General features: G+C 43.3%; 1 protein-coding gene across 2 annotated transcripts in view; it reads left to right on the top strand.

Annotated features, from left to right (window-relative positions):
- Nucleotides 1-17,336, top strand: part of FRY (FRY microtubule binding protein) — a 492,126-nt gene that overhangs the window by 82,323 nt on the left and 392,467 nt on the right. Inside the window, exon 2 of one of the 2 annotated variants that reach the window (XM_070049049.1) lies at nt 2,054-2,260. The exons of the other annotated variant lie outside the window; for it this stretch is intronic. The gene's annotated coding sequence lies outside the window, so the exon portion shown is untranslated. The remainder of the gene's footprint in view (nt 1-2,053; nt 2,261-17,336) is intronic. 2 annotated transcript variants of the gene reach the window in all.

Raw genomic sequence — 17,336 nt, 5'->3', positions numbered from 1 at the left:
GTGCATACAAGACAATATTCAGCCTTATAAAGGAAGGAAACCTGGCACATGCTACAACATGGTGAACCTTGAGGACATCCATGTCACAAGAAATAAGCCAGTCACAAACAGCCAAAAACTGATGCCATCTTGTGAGGAACTCAGTGTAGCCAGATTCATGGAGATGAAAAGCAGAGTAGTGGTTGCCGTGGCTTGGGGTGGGAGAACAACTGGGGTAAAGGCTTAAAGGGGACCAGCACTGTGGCTCAGCGGGTTAAGCCTTTGCCTGCAGTGCTGGCATCCCATATGGGCACCAGTTTGAGTCCCGGATGCTCCATTTCTGACCCAGCTCCCAGCTAATGCACCTGGGAAAGTAGCAGAGGATGGCTCAAGTCCTTGGGGCCCTACACCCATGTGGGGAAACCCAGAAGAAGTTCCTGGCTCCTGGCTTCAGATCAGCCCAGTGTTGGCCATTGTGGCTGTTTGGGGAGTGAACCAATGGTTGGAAGACGTCTCTCTCTGTCTCTATTTGTAGCTATGCCTTTCAAACAAAGAAAATAAATCTTTGAAAAAAAAAGGGGGGGGGTTAATGGGTACAGTTTCCATATGGAAACATGGAGAAGTTCTGGAGAAGGGTGGAGATGATGGTTGCACAGCAGTTAAAGTGTGCTTAGTGCCACTGTTCAAAATCATACATTTTCTGTATGTTTTTCCATGATAAAATTAAGTTAAACTGTCATTCCATCCCCCCTCCCCCTGCCATCAGCCAAACAGTCTGTGAAGTTATGAGGCAAAGACAGACAAGAAAGAGTAGCCAAAAGTGTGTATTTGGGGTAGATATTTTTTTCCAGGAAGAATATTAATGCAAACTGCAGAAAATCCCTTGAAGAAATAAGGCGGATGATGCAGTGGGGAGCACGCTGGAGAGAGGTGGAGGCTGGGCTCTTTCTCTGGGGAGCAGTGGGCTGGTCAGAGATACCCTTTCTGCAAAAATAATATTTAAACCCTGATCTATTTCTAATTTAGTTTATTTGAAAGGCAGAGAGAGTGCACACTCCCATCAGCTGGTTCACTCCCCAGATACCTTCAACAGAGGGGGCTGGGCCAGGCCAAAGCCAGGAGCCTGGAACTACATCCAGGCTTTCCACGGGGGTGACAGAATCCCGAGTACCTGAGCCATCATCACTGCTTCCCAGAGTGTGCATCAGCAGGAAGCTGGAATTGGAAGTGGAGCCTGGGCTGTGAACCTGAACTCTCCCAGACAGGATGCAGGTATCCCGAGCATTGGCTTAACTGTTCTCCACAACACCCTCTCCTACAACAGTGATTTTTAAGTTGAGTCTTGAAGCAAGGCCTCACACATGTCTGGTGAAGGAACATTCTAGGCAGGCAGAACAGCAGGGTCCTGGCCCTAAGGCTGTGATGAGCTTGGCAGAGACAATGAAGTAGGTGTAGGGGGATTGCGAATAGAGAAGCCAAGGGCAAGAACTGAGCAAGGCAGGAACCAGTTTCCAAAGCTATTACTGTGCAGGGAAAGGGGGTTTTATGCTCAGTGCCCTCAGAGGCACTGGAGGGTTTGAGCACAGCAGTGATAGGAACAGAGCATTGTAACCAAAGGTGACCCTGCTGTGAGGTGATCAGCAGGGGCGGAGGTGGGAGATGTTGGGAGGCCGTAGGCAGGAGTGAGATGATGGGGAGATGCAGAGAAGGGCGTGGATTTGAGTCACCTGGGTCAGGTGCACCCTTCATTGCTGCTGGAGAGGAAATAGGTGTTGTTCCCCTCCCTGCCCCCACCCATTGCTGGGCTTCTGGATCAACATTACTGCCACCTGGTGGCCTAGTTGGTGAAACCCTGGGCTCACTTCCTTATCAGGATGCAGCATTTGGAGGGAAACCTGCCATAGAAAGAGCATTGGCTTTGGGATCAGAATGACTTGGGTTTGACTAAGCACTGCTTACTGATTTGGGGAAAGAAATTAATCTTCAATTTCTAGGCTAATGAGGCTAATATTATAAAATCTTGTAACGGTTTAATGGGCCCTCTGAAAAGGATCGCTGCTCCTTCCATCCTCAGGCCTCCCTCACCAGCGTCATCAGAGGAAAAGCAGGAGTCCCAAAGTGAGCAATCCTAAACACTGCCTGAAGCATCATCAGACAAACTGTAAAAGGCATCCCAGTTTGCCCATGTCCCTACAGAAGTTAACAAAGAAAACGAGTGTTCTGGCTTGCCACCTGCAGTGACACCTTGGGGAAGCCGTGCGCCCAGATTGCCAGACGCAAGGTCAGCCTCAACATCTGAAACCTCTGGCAGCAACAACAGAACAATGTTAAGCAACAGTGAAAATTAAAGCTGGTGCCTGGGAATATGTCTAAAAGATATTCAAATTGTGATGAAGAATATTACAAAGTATTACTACATAAACTAAGTTGCAAATGAGAGATATATATCATGTTTTTAGATGCAAAGTTTCAATATCAAAACTCGATGAAATTTCAAACTCCAAGTAGGCTGGGTATGGGTGGGTAACTATGGAATTCTATATTTCTTACAAAAGCAGATACATGCACACCCACATGCACCAACCCAAAAACGAAAGCATAGATATGTTTGAAGACCTATCTGGAGAAATCCACTCTGTTAAAGCCCTGCTAATTTTGTCATTGTTTTGGTGCACAGAGACGTAGCTGAACAAAACCGAGAGCAGAGAGCGTATTCATTCATAGAAACTTTATAAAGGGCACTTGATGTTGGCATTGCAAATCAAGTAGGGACAATGATATTCAGTAATGATGCTGGGCATTTGGTTTTAAATTTGTGTGTGTGTGCACATGCATACATATATGTAATCTTACATATATGTAAAATTTCATAACAAACAGAAAAATTAAAATTTCCAGATGAATTAAGGAACTAAAAGGAAACAACAAAAGTGTAACAGTCTTTAAAATCTCATATTATGGAAAGATTTCTCAGATAGGATATAGAAAACACAATCAAAATTCTGATTACATTAAAATTAAGGATATCTGGTTGAAATAAAATGAACTGCATAATGGAAGAATATAATTGCATTTTATATAATTGACAAATGGTATCTATATATTTTAAATTGCTTTTTAAAGGTATTTATTTATTTGAAAGAGTAGCAGAGAGGAGGGAGAGACAGATCTCCTACTCACTGGTTCACCCCCCAAATGCCCACAAAAGCTAGGGATGGGCCAGGCTTAAGCCAGTAGCCAGGAGCTCCATCCAGGTCTCCTCTGTGAGTGGTAGGATTCCAAGAAGTTGTATCATCATCTACTGCCTCCCAGGCAAATTAGCAGGGAACTAGATCAGAAGTCGAGGAGCCAGGACTCAACTGGCACTCTGATATGGGATGTAACCTGCTATACCACAAACAAGTGCTGGGATATATTTTAAAACCATAAATCAATATGATATGGAAATAGCCTAATACAGAACTGGGCAGTAAAGTGAACATAAAATGTACAAAAGAAATTGAATGGGTTTGATAGGAAGCTTAGCTTTTTCAGTTACATAGATGTACCGTGCAGACTTGACGGATACTCGTGAACCATGAACCTGCTCGGGAACGCTGTGACATTTGCAGGAGGCCCTACTCACGATGTTTAGCAATTTGCAGCTCAACCAAGTCAATGCCTCCCTCTGAACTTTTCCAAATCTTAGAGACACAACACACAAGGTACGGAATTCTGGTCTTAAACCAAACCGCGTGAAGTATTGAAGGAAACAGAGTTGGGATACAGATTTGGAAAGTCAGAAAGTCCCAAAGCTAAGATTGTGAACAACCCAGGGAGTTGGTGGACAGGAAAAGTCACAGGAAACCAGATTAGGCTAAAATCTGTGGCGTGACCGCCCAAATACCCATTATTGAAGTGAAGGTGGAGCCCAAGGCAGGCTGAGTCCCATGGGAAAGGCAATGACTCTGAAAATGATTTGGTACCAACCTCTGGCCAGCTGACCACCTCTGTCCTTGCAGACCTTTCTCAGTCTGAAACAGTCAGTGAGATTCCTCGAGCAAGACCAACCCCTCCAACTCAGAACTGTATCCTCGTCCCACTTTAGGATGGGAATTTTGAGGTAAAGCCATTCATTCATTCTGCTCCATGATTCAGTTCCTTACATGCACCTGATTCTGTTCTGGGTACTTGGAATACATCAGTGACCAAAAGAGGCAAAGATCTATGCTGTCCTGGAGTTTACAATCCAGTGGGAAGGGGGACATTAAAATTAAAGTAAACCAGTACATTCCATTTCTCAGCTCACCCCACCCCACCGCCCCAGACCTACTGAAAGAAATAATCTATATTTTAGATGTTTATTTATTTTCATCCATTTTGAAGGCTGAATGACAAAGAGGGAGCCAGAGAGAGATCTTCCATCTACTGCTTCACTTCCCAAAAGCCCACAAAAGCTAGAGCTGGGTGAACCCGAAGCCAGGAGCCAGGAATCCTTCTGAGTCTCCCACATGCATGATAGGAGCCCAAGCACTTGAGCCATCATCTGCTGCCTCCCAGGATACCCTAACAGGAAGCTGGACTGGAAACAGAGTAAGCAAGACTCAAACCAGCGTGCTCATATGGAATGCAGATGTCCCAAGTGCTGGCTTAACCTACTGTACCAAAGTCCCTCCCACTCCCATCCCTACCACCCCTTAAAAATGTACATTTTTAAAAGTTCCTTTAGTGATTTGTATTAAAGTTTGAAAAGCACTTTGAGTCTAGGAGTCTTGACTTTTCACATTCAAATTCCTATTCAATTGACTGCAATGGACTTGACTTTCTACCTAAAGTGACACCTAACCTGTGTGTGGTTACGGGTCATGATGACACAGTGCGACATCTCGCAGAGATAGTGGTACGAAGAGTTCTTGTGTTCAGATATTAAAGGCAACATTTACCAAGTCATTCTGAATTTAGGGCTGCTTTCTTTTCTCTAAATGCCTTTTTTATTGTACTGAGCAACTGGTGGCTGTAATTTTTTTAAAGATATATTTATTTATTTGAAAGTCATAGTTACACAGAGAGAGAAGGAGAGGCAGAGAGAGAGAGAGCGAGGTCTTCCATCCGCTGGTTCACTCCCCAAATGGCTGACGGCTGGAGCTGGGCCGATCCAAAGCCAGGAGCTTCTTCTGGGTCTCCCACGTGGGTGCAGGGGCCCAAGGACTTGGGCCATCTTCTACTGCTTTCCCAGGCCACAGCAGAGAGCTGGATTGGAAGTGGAGCAGCTGGGACTAGAACCAGTACCCACATGGGGTGCTGGCACTGCAGGCAGTGGCTTTACCCGCTACACCTCAGTGCCGGCCCCAGGGCTGTAAGTTTAATGCAGTCAGTGGTTTTGTTATCTTACACACCTGGCTATTTGGGGGGCAGTTTTAGTTTTGGTGTATCTGACTATAACAAAAATATTGAACCCCCTGCTAAATAAAGACGTAGTTACTATTTTCCTCTTTGCTAACGTAGAGGTAGATAGGCAGTGCTTGCAGATGAACAGTCGAAATGGCTGGCAGTCCCTTCTGACCTCCCACTTCAGTTTCCACCAACGTTCTCTTCCTGTTTCTCTGCCAATGCAAATCCTTCTATTCTTTGATTTCCAGTCTCTAGTCTGTCTTTTCCATTAATATTTTCCTGCCCATCCCCAACTGAAGTAATCATTTACTTTCAACCCTGTAACACCCACTGTCTCTCTGATTCACAGAACACTGTTCTGGCTTATGGGAGCTCTTCCATGCTTACTCTGAATATCATTTATATTTGATGAAGTGTTATTCAAATTCTGGATTGTTGTTTACATGCTCACATTTGCATATTGTATCTTCCAGTATAGATTTTAGATTCTTAAGGACAGGTACTGTGTCTTGGATATCTTAATGTGCTTTTCTTAATGCATTGACATCTAGAAAATAGGCATTTGACAAATACTTGTTGATTTTAATATCTATTTGTTCTATGGAGAACTGTTCTTTTGAAAGGCCAAGAATCTAGTCTACAAATTATGTAATCTGGGACTGACATCACAGACATTTCCATTTGTTCCACTGGAGTAGAGATTGTAGGGACAGATTAAGGGTTGGAGCTGTGTGATATGTATCTGGGAATGACATTTCTCAGGTTGCTAAGGAGAAAGAAATCTCTGAGTAAATGCTGGTTTGTTCCTAGTGTGTAAGATGACAGGAAGTAGATCACTGTTTGAAGAGCAAGATAAGTGTCCTCTATTTAAAAACAAGCAGAAAAGAAATTTGGAATTCAAGTTGAATGTCATTTATTTTTAGTACCATGTCCCTTGTAAATGTCATCACCAAACATTTGGAAGAAAGCTATAACCCAAGCCTAAATGGCATTGTTGCAGAAGCAGAGAGAACATGAAAATTATACAAAGAATTGTTTCCCTGTAGCATTGTGGAAAGGCAATTTCACATTGAAAATGGCACAGTTCCCGAAGGAATGGTTTAGATCCATTTATGCCTAACCGTGTGGTTCACCCAAGAAGAGAAGCTGAGCAGGTAGTAACAAATGATTGAAGCATATGCTAGAACTAAGATGAGAAATAACTTTCCCTCTGAGTTCGCTCGTTCTTCAAAAGATGCACATTCCGACTACATCCCTTCTTCTCTTTCCAAAGACCCCTCTTTTATATTGCTGGAAAGAAAAACAGGCCTTTTTACTCTGCTGTTTATTTTTAATAGCTGAGCACTTCTCTGTGCTACTTTCAGCCAACTGGAATCTTAGAACAAACTGAACTGCCAGATTCCAAGCGGGATGAGCTGAAGCTATCCACACAATAGAATTTTTGGAAGATGGAAAAAAGCAAAACAAACAAACAAAAACAAAACAGTTCTAAACACCAAAAGCTTATTTTGGAAGACTTATAGTCTTCTTCTATCCCATGATTTTTCCAGGATTTTCACATTAACCGAAACGTCTTATAGCCCAAAAAATGTATGCTCTGCTTACCTAACCCAGAGCGAACAGCAGTGAGTGTTGTCACGATGTGAATGATGGGAAGAGGGTATTCACCCTTAGTTTTTCAGAGATCCAGTTGGCTCTACTTCCAGATTTGAGCATACCTGAAGACAGAGTGGGGACTTGGCAAAGATGGCCAGGCTACAAACCAATTTTTGTGGTCTGTGTATTTCCTCCTCAGAATTTGTTCTTCCTTTCATTTCTCTATCTGGTTCTTCAAACTGTGTTTGTATTTATCTACCTATAAACACTGGACAAGAGGTGAAAAAAGTGACTTTTGGTACCTTGGTGCACGGTGTTTATTATGACCTTTTCATTAATAGAAAAATTAATGACCATGTTAAAGATGGTTTATTATGGTTATCATAAACTCCTGTATAGACTAAACTTTTTTTTTAAGATTTATTTATTTGAAAGGCAAAGTTAGAGAGAGAGAGATGGAGAAAGACAGAGATCTTCCATCCACTGGTTCACTCCCCAGATGGCTGCAACAGCCGGGGCTGGGCCAAGCTGAAGGCAGGAGCCAGAAGCTTCTTCCAGGTCTCCCACATAGGTGCAGGGGCCCAAGGACTTGAGCCATCTTCTACTGCTTTCCCAGGCCATGGCAGAGGGCTGGATAGGAAGTGGAACAGCCGGGACTCGAACCGACACGCATATGGGATGCCGGCACCGCAGGCGGCAGCTTCACCCGCTACACCACAGCGCCGGCCCCATTTTGCTAATATTTTCATTGTACTTCAGCCCCCCTCGCATTTACAGAAGCAAACAATCTTACTGACTTACTGACTGTGGACTCCTCTGTGGCCCCTTGGAAGCATATTCTTCTGCGTGGAAGAACATCTTTGCTCTGAATGTAAATAAAGTGCTAAAATAGGATGAGAAAAGGCGGCTGGGGAATATTATTAGAAAGACCATTCAGCCAGCAAGAGGAAGCTGCTCTTACTATTGTTACTAAGTCCCAATTCCAGAGAAGAGAATTTTATTTCAGGTGACATGCGTTTGGGTTCAGACCCTGGCGCTGTTACAAGCCAGCTCAGGTTAATGTCTCCATTCACTTACCGTGTCTTCATACACTGAGTGGCTTTTTACACCGAACACAGTGCTGTTCCCCAGGGGCTAAGATAGGCACAGTTCCTGTCCTCATGCAGCTCAGTCTTGCACAACGTTCTGTGGATGCCCTCTGAGTCGCTGTGACTCTACACAGTGTTTTACTTTTGTGTCTCCTTGGAATCCTCTCCTGGAAACAGTCTCTTCTCCCTTGAATTCCAACTCCTCTAATTTTAGTTGCTGCTGTTTCCTTCTTTTACATTAAGATGGTATGGTTGCTGGGTTTACTGTAGCCTTGCTTGCCATGCTAAATACTCTTCTGGTTCAGCTATCTAGATAGGATAACTCCAATAGCTGCTGCAGAGTTCCAGTGCTGGCTGTCTCCTGGCTGTGTACTTCCACGTCCTCTCTCTCTGATCTCAAAGTTGACCTAGCCCCAACTGAAGGCATCCTGTATTTCCCCAAACTTTTGCCTCTTCCTGTCTTGCTTAGTAGTATCATCCATCTTCCAAAGCTAGAAACCCTGGGTTCTTTCACTCCTCTCTCTCATGGCGTGGCTTTCCCCCAGGTACCCTCAAGTCTTCCATTGAGTTCTATCTGTTCTCCCTAATCCAGCCTCTCTCCGATGCCTCCTTGCTGCTCGTGGTGAAGGGAGGAGGAGACCCTTACAACGGGGCTCTTAGGAGAACATGGCACAATGCCTGGCCCCTTTGCAGTTTCTCCTCCACCACATTTCTCCCCATGCTTTTTATTAAAGGTATACTTCTAAAATAGTGACCTAATGATTCTATTCTACTTTTAAATTTGCCAATAATATGCATTTTATAAATATGTATTACATGTACTTCTGCACACCCTTTTTTCCTAGTCCTTACATCCATTTCTGAACTTTCTATTCTGTTTCATTGATGTTTCTTTTTGTTTGCACAACCATGATATTTTAATTATTGGGGTTGTAAAAAATGAGGGTCAGGGGCCGGCGCTGTGGCATAGTGGGTAAAACCACTGCCTGCAGTGCCAGCATCCCATATGGGCTCCAGTTCAAGTTCTGGCTGCTCCACTTCTGATCCAGCTCTCTGCTATGGCCTGGGAAAGCAGTAGAAGATGGTCCAAGTGCTTGGGTCCCTGCATCCACATGGGAAAACTGGAAGAAGCTCTGGCTCCTGATTTTGGATCAGCACAGCTCCAGCTGTTGCAGCCATTTGGGGAGTGAACCAATGGGTGGAACATTCTCTCGCTCGCTCGCTCACTCGCTCTCTCTCTCTGTCTCTCTGTAAATTTGCCTTTCAAATAAATAAATGAATCTTTAAAAACAATGAGAATACTTTGAAAAGTTCATAGAAATGTAATTAATATTTTATTATTATTATTATTTTTTATTTGAAAGAAAGAGATCAATCCTCCATCTGCTGGTTCACTCCCCAGATGGCCGCCATGGCTGGAGGACTGGACCAGGCTGAAGCCAGGAGCCAGGAGCTTCATGAGGGTGGTAGGGCCCAAGTTCTTGGGCCATCATCTGCTGCTTTTCCTAGGCCATTAGCAGCGAGTTGGATTGGGAGTGGAGCAGCTGGGACTCAAACCGTTGCTCATATGGGATGCCGGCATCTCAGGGTGGTAACTTTACTCACTACACCATATCACTGGACCATAGAAATGGAATTAAAAGATGTTTATTTTGCTGCACAATTCTGAAATACATGAATAATTTTTCCTACTAGCACATTTCCGTGAACTTTTTGAAGTGGTGTGTCCATAGCTGTGAATTGCAGAAAGGTTACAAGGAGTTTCCTTCACGCCCTCCCCAGACTGACATCGGGCCCTGGTTGCTTTATCGGTCACATTATCTTTGTCTCCCTCCCTTCCTGTTTCCGTGTCTACACACTTAGGTTTTAGCTGTTTGGGAGCCAGTTGCAGGCACAACTGCTGTGCAGATCCCCTAAATAAATAAATATCATTATATAATTCCCAAAGTAATGGTATTCTATTCTACAGTACATTTTCCAAGTTAGGGGCAATTTGGAAAATTTAACATTTTATAATCCACACTCCATATTCAGGCTTTCTCAATTGCTCTAATAACGTCATTTCTTAGATAGTTATACCCCCTTAGTACAAACACGCACACACACACATACAGCACCACCACCACCACCACCTTCCTTTATGCTCTCCCAAGTCCAGGATCCAAACCAGGATCACACACTGCATTTGGTTGTTTTGTCTGACTGTGCTCTTCTATGTGGAACATGAGGTCCGCATTCTCTGTCTTTTCTCGACCTTCATATTTGGAAAGACTGTAGGTCAGTTGTAGAACATTCCTCATTTCCAGTCTGTTTGATGTTTCCTCATGATTACATTCAACTTCAGCATTTTTGGCAGGAATATCAGAGTAACAGTGTTGTGTCCTTCTGGTTATAGCATATCAAACAGGATGTCGCTGTGTGCCAGTTCTTGTGATGTTAACTTTGAGGCCTTGAGTAAGCCAGTGTCATCCAGATTTCTCCCATTACTTTAGAATTATTTTGTCAAGTTTCCAGAAAAATCTTACTGACATTTTTATTGGAAATCCACCTGATTTGCATATTAATTTAGAAATACTAGATGTTTTTTCTGTTTCTGAAGTCCACTTATTTTGTCTCTCAGCAGCATTTTATAGTATTTTTTTTTTCATGTAGGCTCTACAAATTTCTTGTTTTATCTTAGATTTTTAGTATTTCTGATTGTAGTTGGAAATATTTTTTTTCTTCAAATCTTATTTTTTTTCTGCTAGTACGAAAGAAATTAATGTTCATATATTTGTATAATGACCTTACCTGATTGTTTTTATAGTTTTTCATGATTTTCATATTTTTAGGTAAATAATGATTTTTTTATTTATTTTTATTTTTTTATTTTTTTGACAGGCAGAATGGACAGTGAAAGAGAGAGACAGAGAGAAAGGTCTTCCTTTGCCATTGGTTCACCCTCCAATGGCTGCCACAGCCTGCGTGCTGCGGCCGGCGCACCGCGCCGATCCGATGGCAGGAGCCAGGTGCTTCTCCTGGTCTCCCATGGGGTGCAGGGCCCAAGCACTTGGGCCATCCTCCACTGCACTCCAGGCCACAGCAGAGAGCTGGCCTGGAAGAGGGGCAACCGGGACAGAATCCGGTGCCCCGACCGGATCTAGAACCCAGTGTGCTGGCGCCGCAGGCGGAGGATTAGCCTAGTGAGCCGCGGTGCTGGCCATGATTTTTTTTTTTAAAGATTTATTTATTTATTTGAAAGTTACACAGAGAGAGGAGAGGCAGAGAGAGAGAGAGAGAGAGAGAGGTCTTCCATCCGGTGGTTGACTCCCCAGTTGGCTGCAATTGCCAGAGCTGCACCAGTCCGAAGCCAGTAGCCAAGAGCTTCCTCCGGGGTCTCCCACGTGGGTACAGGGGCCCAAGGACTTGAGCCATCCTCCAGTGCTTTCCCAGGCCATAGCAGAGAGCTGGATGGGAAGTGGAGCAGCCGGGGCTCGAACCGGCGCCTGTATGAGATGCCAGCACTTCAGGTCAGGGCGTTAACCCACTGTGCCACAGTGTCAGCCCCAAAAATGATGTTTGTTCCCAGGAATTGAATATAATCCAATCAATCCCGCCGGCGCCGCGGCTCACTAGGCTAATCCTCCACCTTACGGCGCCAGCACACTGGGTTCTAGTCCCGGTGGGGGCGCCGGATTCTGTCCCGGTTGCCCCTCTTCCAGGCCAGCTCTCTGCTGTGGCCTGGGAGTGCAATGGAGGATGGCCCAAGTGCTTGGGCCCTGCACCCCATGGGAGACCAGGAGAAGTACCTGGCTCCTGCCATTGGATCAGCGCGGTGTACTGGCCGCAGCGGCCATTGGAGGGTGAACCAATGGCAAAGAAGACCTTTCTCTCTGTCTCTGTCTCTCTCACTGTCCACTCTGCCTGTCAAAAAAAAAAAAATAATAATAATAATCCAATCAATCCAAATTGACCAGTTTTTAGCTTGAGCGGTAACACTTCTTAGCTTCAGGTTTTTTATCTGTAAAATGGGTATCGAAATATTTTATACCACTGCTATGCAGAGTAAATAAAATAAGGCATATAAAACCCTTAGGTCAGTGTTTAGGAACAGATCATGATCTTAATATCTCTAAGCTAGTATGAGAAGTTTCATAGCCTAATATTAGAAGGCATCGTGTCCATCCTGTATGCATGTTAAGTTTATTCTATAATAGATTGAACCTTTGTGAGGTATGAATATCCCAAGCAATTATTGTGATTAATATGTAAGAAAATAATGAAATTTTCTGTATTGTTATTGTGATGAATATTCTTACTAAAATTAATTCTCATGATTTTTCAGTGAATTTCACAAGTATAAATTCTTATCTGTAAATATGTCACTATTTTTGTCTTTACAGTGTTTGATTTCATTAGTCAGAAATCCTAGACACAATTGTTAAAAATCAGTTTCACATTTTATTGAGGATATCTGTATTATTACACTATTTTCTATATGGTCTTGGCTGTTGGTAATATCATATTGATGAATATTTCTTCTAAACCTGGCAATACTCTAATTTCTTGTATTATGAAGTGGTGGTAAATTTTATAAAAAGCTAATAGAGTGATCAAGTATTTTTCTGTCTTTTTGAGTTTAATTATAATGGATTGAAGTAACTAATTATTAGCCAGTTTTAAATGTTGATCTATCTTTGCATTGTTGAGATAAATTCTACTTGGTTAAAATTCTCTATACTTGACTTACTAAATATTTAGAATGTTTGCGTGTATACTAAGTAAGATGAGACTTTAGATTTTTGCTTTGCTTGTTTCTGACACTATACTATTCTGCTCTCTATGAGTTTTGTTAAATGAATTAGAAACCTTTCTATCTCTAGAATGACTTGAGTAATAGAAAAATATCTTAACATTTGTTTATAAAGTAATTTGGCTATAGGGACTTTAGGGAAATTGTGCTTTATTTTTTAATCATTACTTTAAGGGTATTTCAGAAGGTTTATGGAAAATGGAATTAAGGGATAAGCTTATTTTGATGCAAAAATATTTGAAATCCATGCGCAGTTTTTTGATGATATCAGTTTCCATATACTTTTTAAAGTTTCCTCATGTAATTGCTTCCATAATTATTGGTATAGTGGGAAATCAAAAATTTTCTTGAGTTACTTTGGTAAGAAATTTATCTGAGATTGTCTTTCTTAAAGATTTTCAAATTTGCTAAAATAGTGTCTATATGTTGTTTATATATATATATATATATATATCTTTAAGTCCTTTTTTATTCCTAAAGTAGTGTATTCTCTCAGGTTTAATCTTTACCTTTACGAAAATCTTGGTGTTTTATTATCATTTTAAAGAGCCTACACTCAGGGGCCAGCACTGTGGTACAGTAGGTTAAGCCACTGCCTGCAACACCAGCATCCCAAACAGGTGCCAGGAGTCCCGACTACTCCATTTCCCATCTAGTACCCTGCTGAAGCACCTGGGAAAGCAGTGGAAGATGACCCAAGCCACCCATGTGGGAGACCCTGATGGAGTTCCAGGCTCCTGGCTTTGGCCTGGCCCACCCTTGGATATTTATGGAGTAAACCACTAGATGGAATCTCTATATCTCTCTCTAACTTTGCCTGTCAAATAAATTAATAATTTTTTAAAGATTTTATTTATTATTTATTTGAGAGATAGAGTTACAGATGGTGAGAGGAAGAGACAGAGAGAGAGGTCTTCTATCCATTGGTTCATTCCACAAATGGCTATAATGGCCAGAGCTGGGCCAATCCAAAGCCAGGAGCCTGGAGCTTCTTCCGGGTCTCCCACACAACTACAGGGGCCCAAGCCCTTGGCCCATCTTCTATTGCTTTCCCACGCCATAGCAGACAGCTGAATCGGAAGAGGAGCAGCCAGGACTAGAACCAGCTCCCATAAGGGATGTCGGCACTGCAGGTGGAGGATTAACCTACTGTGCTACAGTGCTGGCCCTATAAATAATTTTTTTAAAAAAAAGAACCAACTCTTAGATTCATCAGTCCTATACCTTTCTTTTTTTTTTTTTAAAGATTTATTTATTTATTTTAAAGTCAGAGTTGCACAGAGAGAAGAGAGGCAGAGAGAGAGAGAGAGAGAGAGAGAGAGAGAGAGAGATTGAGAGGAGAGAGAGGTCTTCCATCCGCTGGTTCACTCCCCAGATGGCCACAATGGCCGGAGCTGCACCGATCCGAAACCAGGAGCCAGGAGCTTCTTTTGGGTCTCCCACACAGGTACAGGGGCTCAAGGACTTGGGCCACCTTCTAGTGCTTTCCCAGGCCATAGTAGAGAGTTAGATTGGAAGTGGAGCAGCCAGGTCTCGAACTGGTGCCCATATGGGATGCCGGCACTTCGGGCCATGGCATTAACCTGCTGCACCACAGCGCTGGCCCCTGTCCTATGGCTTTCTTCTTTGTAAGATTTACTTGTTTGTTTATTTATTTGAAATGCAGAGCAACAGAGAAAGGGAGAACCAGAGAGAGAAAGAGAGAACCAGGGAGAGAAAGAGAGAGAGGAAGGAAGAGAGAGAGAGATTGATCTTCTATCTTTTGGTTCATTCATCAAATGGCCACAACAGCCAGATCTGGGGCAGTCTAAAGCCAGCAGTCAGGAGCTCCATCTGGGTCTCTCAGATGGGTGACAGGGACCCAAGTACTTGGGCCATCCTCTGCTGCTTTCCCAGACGCATTAGCAGGTAGCTGGATCACAAGTGGAACAGCTGAGACTTGTACCAGCATTCTGGTGTGTGATGCTGGCACCATGAGCATCTGATTAACTTGTCACACCACAACACCAATCTCCAGTTCTATGGCTTTCTAATTCATTAATTGCTCATCTTTTATGTGTTTTAAACCTTTCCTTCTTTTTTTTTTATTTCTGTGTCATCTTAAATAGTAACTTTAATTCACTTAATCTGTTCCAATTTAACAGCAGAAATCTTAGTTTAAAAATTCTGTGTTGTATTCCATAGCAATGCAAATTTTTGGACTCTGGGGGGAATTGCCAAAACTGTATAATTCAAATCTTCGCTCTTCCAAGTCCACAGAGCAAGCAGGTTAAATGGCTGATTCACAGCTGACTAGCTGCAGAACCAAAGCACGGATCAAACACTTTCCTTCACCTCCTTCTCCACTGCACCGTTCTTGGCTCCTGAACTAAAAAAGACACGAGAATGACATAGATGGAGAGCATTTCTAGTGGCAAGGTGACAGACTGCCAATACAGGCTAGGAAACCCCTGTGGAAGGACCAGAGCTTAATGACGGGCTTAGTGCTTTTAAGGCAGACTGTCTTACTCTTTCTCCGGGACAAAGGTTAGTTTGTGTTGACACGAGTGAATAAACAAACAAACCTGTTGATTCAGGCAGGGTTCAGGGCACCTGTCTTCAAGGAGAAGCCGCATGTTCCTTCAGAGGCCCAAAGCCAGACCTCCCGGTGGAGGACCGCATCCCCTCAAGCCTTGTGTCACTGTTCCATCCTGGCCCCATTGCGTTTTTACCCAATAGCTGCACTGAAGAAAGACCGCCCCCCTCCTTGAGTTGGAGTTCTCCAAACACAGTCAGTAAGCTCAACTGTGGGAGCGCACAGGAGAGCAAATGGAGTGACAACACCTTAGCTAGTAAGTAGTGCAGCCTGCCTGTGACTGGGGTCCTGGTCTCGCCCCAGTTAGTGGAAACGTAGAGTGGGGCAGGGCAGGAAAGAGAAGAGTTGTTCATTCTTCTTACTTACCAAGGGCATCATGATAAAGAACACAAAGTTGCATCCAACAATGGATACGGATGATCTTTGAAATCAAGAAGGTTATGAGATGGTGGATGTGTGCTACACACCTCGATGTGTATATGATATCTGCTAGCCTTATTAATAATTTTAATATCTGTGGGTTCTTGCCATCCATTCAGATAAGAGTTCTGAATGCTGGCTCAAAATAATCCATGCTACATGGTAAGTTTGAAGGGTGTTTTTCAGTGAGAGAAATGCACAGGAAAGTGAGGGTTTTGTTTACTGGAGAAAGAAGTCCAGAAGTTAAGTTGGGTCCATACCAGGCAGAGAGCAGGCCAGAGCCACATGGAGCAAGCGTGTAGGCAGGAAAGCAGAGAGAGCGGGTGGCCAGAAGGCCGAGCAGCCAAAGGCATGGGGCAACAAGGGAGGGGCCCACCATGTTCCAGGCCTTTTATTTACTCTCAAAGGGGAGTGGTTATGTAGTCTGATTGGCAGGTGGGCATCCAGGTGAGGCCAGGTAGGGACATGAGGTCACACGGAGTGGGGGTGGTCTCCAGCTTACAAGTCTAATCAATTTAAACCTCTGCGCCTGCCTATATCATATGTGTACACATGTATTAGGCACAGGGCATTTGAAAATTCATAGATGATATGAATGATGAAAGCTTTATTCATAAATTCCAGATTTTTTTGCACCAAAGTAAACGTATCTTGCAATTCCATTTTTTCATAGCACACATTTCATACACACAGTAGAAAAGGCTGAATCCCAGGGGAGTCTTGCAGTGGAGCATCTTTATGTAAATTTGTTGTAGGGATGTGTTTGACAGCTTTTTTCCCAGGTTCTCGCTCCCACGTGAGATAAGAATTCAAAGTAGGAATGAGAGCGAAGTCTAATAATGAGAGCAGCATTTATTTGAATGAGAGAGTGAGCACACATTCACCCCGCTAGGAGAAAAGCTCCCCAAGAGAGGGCTCATGGCAAAGATGGCTGCCCACAAGGACAGGGTGTAAAAGAAGGCAAAGATGTTACTCCTTTGTCTGGCAGTTTCATTTCTGGAATGGGGACGGTACCCTAATTGAACAGACAAAGTGGAAGGAGTTTGGGCAGGATACTTGTGCATAGGAAGTTCTCTGGGTAAGTTTGATGGCATCTCCATGTGCAGCTTAGCTTACAAGTGCTCCTATGGCATCTTCGCCTTCCTGGTCCTGGAGGAGACACAGGTGCATCATGGGAAAGTGAGTGTGCTGAACTGGTATTCAAGGGTGTGGAGTTAAGGTGCAGGGGCAGAGACAGAAACTTCGGGAAAATTTCCAGCTCATTTATTTCCATTCCAACTGCAGCTATTCTGGGCCCAATATCAAACCGAGGAATGTTTTGTAATAAGAATAATTTTAGCCCTTGTTTAAGTGTTGTCTGAGCATTCTACATTTTAAATAGGTTGATGCTCAATATTTGTTTTTATGTCTTTTTTTGCATTGCATGAACAAAAGACTTTTTTCTTGTCACCTGGAGCTACTTATAAAATTTAGTGCAGTTCCCAGAGACCCAGGGATACTGATGTGTGTGAAGGGC

This window comes from Oryctolagus cuniculus, chromosome 9 (genome assembly GCF_964237555.1).
Source record: "Oryctolagus cuniculus chromosome 9, mOryCun1.1, whole genome shotgun sequence".
NCBI classification, from domain to species: Eukaryota; Metazoa; Chordata; class Mammalia; order Lagomorpha; family Leporidae; genus Oryctolagus; species Oryctolagus cuniculus.
Note: the sequence above shows the minus strand (reverse complement) of the source record. Positions and strands in the feature narration are given on the sequence as shown.